Source organism: Grammomys surdaster, unplaced genomic scaffold (assembly GCF_004785775.1).
Source record: "Grammomys surdaster isolate TR1022 unplaced genomic scaffold, NIH_TR_1.0 123465, whole genome shotgun sequence".
Lineage (NCBI taxonomy): Eukaryota > Metazoa > Chordata > Mammalia > Rodentia > Muridae > Grammomys > Grammomys surdaster.
The window spans coordinates 216,457-223,808 of record NW_021618704.1 but is presented as its reverse complement, the minus strand read 5'-3'; positions in this window follow the sequence as shown (position 1 = coordinate 223,808).

The following is a 7,352-nucleotide window of genomic DNA, read 5'->3' as shown; positions in this document are numbered from 1 at the left end:
AAAGTCATGTCTTCTTCAGAAGCAGCTTAAAAAAGAGATTTGTCCATTAAAATCCCAGAGAGGAGCCCTTTCTACATGCATAGGGCTTGACATTTTATAAAGAACAGAAGGCCTGAAATGTACATGGCCTTGTGAAAGCTCATCTGAACAGGCAAACACGGAACTGAAATTGCCTGATTTAGAAAGTCTGTCATTAAGTGTGAGGTTTATACTAAGTTAAATGAGGAGTTGTGGGACAATGGTCATAATAAATTCAGATTTTCACTGCATACATTTTAGTCAATTTTGTGTTGTGTTGACAAGAAAGAGAAAAATATGGAAGATGTTATCATTTGCGATGCAGATCAATGGTTACATTGTTTTTTCTATTCTTATCTGAAATTATAGAATATTGATTGTAGTGCCTGGTACAGGAAACCTGGCCAAAAGCCCATGGCTGTGGAGGTCATAGGCTTTAAGACAGAACCTACCATTGTGTTTTTTTCTGAATGTTATGTCATCAAACTGTTTTAAATTCTTTACATTTAACCACATCTTATTCCTAGGATTCATTCTAGAAGCCTATTTTGGCAATAGATAGTAGTTAAAGCAGAGACTCACAACTAGTTAAAGTATTGAGAATAAGTGAGTGTGGAATGCTCATTCCTAAATGGGATGCCTCACATCCTATAGGTCAGGGACAGCTCAGGGACATTCATGAAAGAAGAGACAAAATGAACATAAGGACTGTACATTGTGAAGTAATGCTCTGCAACAGTGTCTTTGAGGGATGATTTGGGCATTGCACTCATTAGCAAACTGTCACTATGGTTATTTGCATCAGATTTGATCCAACATCATTTTCTCATGCAAGAGGAGGGGTCCATGTTGTCTTATTCTTCACTAAAGGTCTATGAGTAAATAAATAATGCTGAAAAGGACAGATGTGATTTTCTTGAGAAGTATATCCCATATCCCAGAAAACAATCAACAGTCATGAAATATCCACAATAAAACTCAGAAAACAAAAGGAAGAGCAGCAAATTCACAACAGAAAGTTTTGAGGAAGGATGTATCACCTGGAAATAATAGAGGAAGAATGAAGTTAATGAGGGTAAAATATTGAAAAATCAGTATTTACATGAGTGATAATATCAAATAAAATTAGTAACTGTATGTTTTGAACAATGCCAAGTCCTATATATGTAATAGTCAAACAAACAATTAACATTTGATAAATTATTCTAATGTTATATAGAAAAACTCTGTTTGCTGGCTCAAATATTCCTGACCCTGCAGTCAACACATTGTCCACAGTACAAGTAGTCAAGCTGCAATTTAGATCTTTCTTCAAAAGGATTCAGAAGCTATAAAGAGAGAAGTAGACCCCCAGAGTAGCAGGTTATCAAACTGGATATTACCTAATCACAGAACCCCTTAAAATATACATTTAGATCAAAAGCAAGATAAATCAAAATGACTCATGACATAAGCAGTACTTGATGTTAAAGAAGTCTCCAATACCAGCTGCCAGGATAAAGAAGCCATGATGCAAAAAAATTAATAAGAAGAATATTAAAAGATAGATTAATAGATACATATATAGATATAGATAGATATCTAGATAGATAGTGGAAATGAAGATAGATGATAGATATATAGATAGATGATAGATAGATAGATAGATAGATAGATAGATAGATAGATAGATAGATAGACAGACAGATAGACACATAGATTATGCCTAACATCCTTTCAGTTTAGACATTAAGATGTCTTGAGCAGAGATCCCTGCAATGCCATTTCTACTTATGTAGGGTAGCAGGCATGAGAATTGATGAACTGCTAAATTAATACACTCAAGAATGATTGATGCACTACATGCTGTTAGGGTATTCAGAGACTTATAGAAATGTTATTTTTTCAGGGAGCTCATGGCCTGAGATGTTGCTGATATCCCAGGCATGGGCATCAGTGCATTACCATGTTTCGTTCCCACCACTATCACCTGCCTATCAAAGACAGAAAGCAGTTTAAACTTGTTGCTCACCTAATAGATGGCCATCTTTCCATCGGTTGTTGCCATATCAATTTGCACACTAGGCAATTTGCTCGTACCTCTCCATGGAGGACTTTACCTTTGAAGATAGAAGAAAACTCAGCTCTGCTTTTTACTCCAGTGTTTGAGCTCTAAGAATGAGGTTACTTCTGCATAGCCTAGGTGATAATGCTGTTGATTCCAGGTGATATCAGAGATGAGGAAGACACTGTGTTAAATCTAGGGCTCTGCTGTTTCCATGTGTCTTCTGTTCACATATGAGAGTAGCAAGATTAATTCTGTAAGTGTTATGAAGTTAAATCATCTAGGAGAGGATCAAAGAGATCAAAGAGGCTATTTAAATTATGTTTAGCCAAATTTTTATTTTAGATTTTTTTCCATTTATTGAAAATGAATTTTTTCATACAGGACATACTGAGTTGTCCCTCCCTCTACTCCACCCAGGTCTTCCCCATATGTCCTCCCCTCCAAGTTTACACCCCTTCTGTCTCTCATCAGAAAATAGCAGGCTTCTAAGAGATAATAGCTAAACTTGACAAGAAAGCTCAAACCTGTAATGATATATATATCATACCTGGTGAAGACCCCTGTGCTTGTTCTCTTAGTCTTTATTATCTCATCTGAACATTGTTTAGTTGATTCACAAGCCCTGTTCTCCTGGTGTCTTTCACCCCTCTGGCTTCTGGCTTTTGTAATGTCTTCCAGATTCCCTGAACTCTGAGGGAATGGATTTGATGAAGACCTTTCATTTAAACTGTCTCTACTCATAATGTCTGGCTGTATTTCATTGTATGTGCTCCCATCTAGTACCAGAGAGTATCTCTCTGATGATGAGTGGATAATGCACTGATCAATGAGTATAGCAGAATAAAATTAGTAGTCAATTTTTAGTACTTTTAGCAGTAGTGTTTGTTTTACCCTGGTTCTCTGGAGTATACACTCTCTAGTCTGGGTTACTTTAGGAGTGTCAGGTATGGGTCATTTCTATTGGAGTGGACCATAAGTCACATGAGATATTGGTTGGCTATGCTACTTCCACAAGTTCTGTGTCATCATTTCCATGGTGTATTTTGCAAGCAGGAAAGATTGTAGGTCAAAGGTTTTATGACTGTGTTGGTTTGCATGTTTGTCCTGGTACTCTACAGAGTCCCTCCCTGTACTAAAGATACTGGAACATAGGAGTGAAGGTTCCATGTAAAATACAGCTTGACTTCTCCATATTGACTGAGTTGTGTGGGTGCTCAATAATGGGACCTGCTCTGTTTGTGAAACATAATCCTCAGTCCTATTATCAACTTGGGTTTTTGGGAATCTCCACAGGACCTCTTTGGCCAACAAATGAATTAAATGCAACTCAGTCATGTAATTGGAAACATTTACTGGCAACAAGATATTGCCAGATAAGACTCCATACTCTTATTTCAAGAGCCTTCAATAAAGTCACCTTCATAGGTTCCATGCAGTTTCACTTGCAGTGGGTTCCATACCAACTCCTCAAGGCCCACATATTCCATATGTCTCTCCTGAATTCTCTTGTTTCACCTTATCTCCCCTTTCTTCATCCCCTCACTCCCATTTGCATCCACTCACAGTCAACATACAAAACTTATTTTACCCTCTCCCCTTTTAGGGAGGTCTGTATGTCCCTCCTTAACCACTTTGCTACTGAAACTTTTTGGATAAAAGGATTAAAATCACTTTCTATTTTGTAGGCTGCTGATTTCTTTGACTGATGGTGTTCTTTGCTTTACAGAGATTTTTTAAATTATTGTTTAAATTATTTATTTACTTTCTATCTATTTTACAGCTTGTTCCTTCTTTCTTCCTAGTCCCTCCTTCTCACTTTTCCTCTCTACCTTTTCTACCCCTTCTCCCCTTCTCCTTTGAAATAGTGGGGCCTCTTAGGGATACCTAACCTTGGCATTTCAAGTTGGGGGCATATCTGGGATGAGCTCAAACAGAGAGTATGGTGGAAATTCCCAAAGTCTATGAGGTTAACTCTAGCTTCTCTGTTTATTAGAGTTACATTTATTCTTTGATTGTAGTGCCTGCCCTACTAGTGTTCTATTCAGAAATTCATCTCCTGTAGCAGTATGTTGAAAGCTATTCCAATTTCTCTACCAGGTTCAGTGTGTTTGGTTTTATGTTGAGGTCTTTGATCCACTGGACCTTGAGTTTAGGGAATGGCAATAATTATAGATCTATTTGCATTCTTCTACCTACACACATCCAGGTTAACAAATACCATTTGTGACATATGCTGTCTGTTTTCCAGTGTATATTTCTGTCTTCTTTATCAAATATTAGGTATCCTTATGTTTGTGGATCTGTGTTTGAGTTTTTTATTTGCTTTCATTGATCAACATGTCAGTTTTGATGCAAAATCCATGCATTTTTTTTCTTTTTACTACAGCTCTGTTGTACAATTTGAAATCAGAAATGGTGAGACCTCCAGAAGTTGTTATATTGGTCAAGATTGCCTTAGTTATCCTGTGGGTTTTTTTGTTTTGTTTCTTTTTTGTTTGTTTATTTTGTTCTGGTTTGGTTTTTGTTTGTTGTTGTTGTTGTTGGTGGTGGTGGTGGTGGTTGGTTGGTCGATTGGTTGGTTGATTGGTTTTGTTTTTCTATTTGAAGTTGAGAATTTTTTATTTAATGTCTGTAAAGAATTATATTGGAATTTTGATTTGGATTATATTAAATCTCTAGATTGCTTTTGGTAGGATGGCCGTCTTTACCATGTTAAACATACAGATGCATGAGCAATTTAGGACCAATAATACATACTATATCATCTGAAAAAAGAAGTAGTGTGACTTCTCCCTTTCTGAATTGTACTCCCTTAATCTTCAGTTGTCCTATTGATCATAAAATAACTTAGGCAATGTGCCTTCTCTTTCTGTTTTATGGAGTAATTTTAAGCATATTGGTTGTCATAGTTTAAATATGTTTGGCCATGGGAGGGGCAATATGAGGTGTGACCTTGTTGAAAAGTGTGTCATTGTGGGTGGGGGCTTTAAGACCCTCATCTTAGCTGCCTGGAAATCAGTCTTCCACTAGCAGCCTTCAAATAAAGATGTAGAACTCTCAGCTCTGTTTACATCATCCCTGCCTAAATGCTGCCGTGCACCCATGTTGATGATGATGGACTGAATCTCTGAACCTGTAAGCCAGAACAATTAAATTTTGTTATTTGTAAGACTTGCTTTGGACCTGTTGTGGGCTTTAGCAGTAAAACCCTAAGACAAAAGTGTTATCTCTTCTCTGAAAGCCTGAAAGAATGCTGAATTAATTTGGAGAGTTTTTTTCTTTTCTCCTTTTTTTCCTTTTATTTTTTTTTTGGTTAATTTATTGATTTACATTTCAAATGTCCCTTTTCCCAGTCTCCTGTCTCCAAACTCCACCCCCATTCTATCTCCCCTCCCCTTTGTCTCAATGAGAGTGCTCTTCCACCCACCTATCCACTCTTACTGAACCACACTAGCATCCCCTTATGCTGAGACATCGAACCTCCACAGGACCAAAGGCCTCTCTTTCCATTGAAGCCAAATAAGGCATTCCTCTGCCACATATGTATTCTGAACCAAGGACCCATCCTTATATATAAATTCTTTGGTTGGTAGTTTAGTCCCTGAGAACTCTGGGGGGTTCGGTTACATGGCATTGTTGTTCTTCCTATGGAGTTTCAATCCCCATCATCTCCTTCAGTTCTTCCCCTAATTCTTACATTACGATCCCGGGGCTCAGTCCGATGGTTAGCTGTGAGTATCTGCGTCTATATTAGTCAGGTGCTGGCAGAGCCTCTCAGGAAACAGCTATTCCAGGCTCCTGTCAGCAAGCCCTTCTTGGCATCAGCAATAGTGTTTCAGTTTGGTGTCTGGAGATGGAATGGATCCCTATGTGGGACTGTCTCTGGATGGCCTATCATCTATGCTGGAGTACTCAGGGCCTGATATGGTAGGAAAGCTTGACTCTAGTAGAGACACTTTGCTCTGGCTGTTATTGTTCTGGTGTTGTTTGTTTGTTTGTTTGTTTGTTTTGTTTGTTTTTGATATTTATGCATCACGATTTGGTGTGATTATAGGTCTAGGTGCTGACTTCTAGATTTTTCTTTTTTCTGTGGGTGTTTTGTTCCTTAGTTTCTGTTTCCTCCCAGGATTATCCAAGAATGTGATTGTTGTTTGTGTTGCAATGCTTTTTTTCTCAGCTCAGATGGTGTGTTCACAGAGAACTCCTGTTGATGTTCAAGGCTGAGAATGAAACAACTTGTGGGAAGGAAAGTTGGAGGAAAAGGTCTTGGTAATCTTTTGGGAATGTGGTCAGAGAGGAAAAGAAAACCACAGCAGTTTTTCTGCTACAGAGATGAGGATGAAACTGAAAGGATTGGACCTCAGGGGTAGGAGGAGAGTTGTTGTCTGCCTTTAGCCTACTTATTGGCCTTTGGGTTAACAAGGGATGCCTGCTGGGTTTGGTGTCTGGAGCCTAGTAACAAGTGGGAAGAGCAGTGCTAGAAAGGGAAGATCTATGGGATCCACAGGAGATGAAAGTTGGCAGGGAAGATTGCCAAAGGTGTTGTGTTGCAGATGTGGAAATGAGACTGGCAGCTTTTATCTGAGGAAACAGAGAGGAAAAAAAGGGCTGCAGTATCCTACTTGATTTTCTAGCAGGCATAGCCTGCGGATTCCCTTGCAGGTGTTGCTGGAATTCTGAGATGTTTCCTTAAACTGCTAGGCTAGTGTTTTTCCAGTCAATGTCTGCTGTTGCTGGAAGATGATTTAATGGAATGTGTTAAGGGAAGGAGCATTGAGGAAGCATATCTTTGTGCCTCATTGAGGGTGGTGTCAGAAGAGAAAGGGAGATTGCAGATGATTTTCTATAATATAGATGAATATGAGACTCCCAAATTTTTATTTTTAAGCTACCCTTGTTCATAGTCCCTGTGGTCAGATTTGGAACTGAAGCCCCCATAAAGAGAAGAATTTCAACGATGAATCACAACTACTTCATTCCTATAGAATTTGGAGCTGAGTGAGAAGCTGCTTCACTCCCTGGGTACATAGCAATAAGGGGAGTTTACAGATCATAGTGCAAGCTGATAATCATTTCATAATTGATATATTTATAAAAAGATAAAGAGATATAGAATATGTTCTATGGGGGTGTGGGGATGTATGTGGGAAGAATATGTCTCAGGGGGCTCATGCCGAGGTATCCCTTCCTCCTGAAGGACCAGCCACATGGCAGTATAGTATAGAATAGAGTTTATTCAAGGCATGGGGAGAGGAGTTAAGAGGGTAGTAGAGGCAGAGAGAAGGGG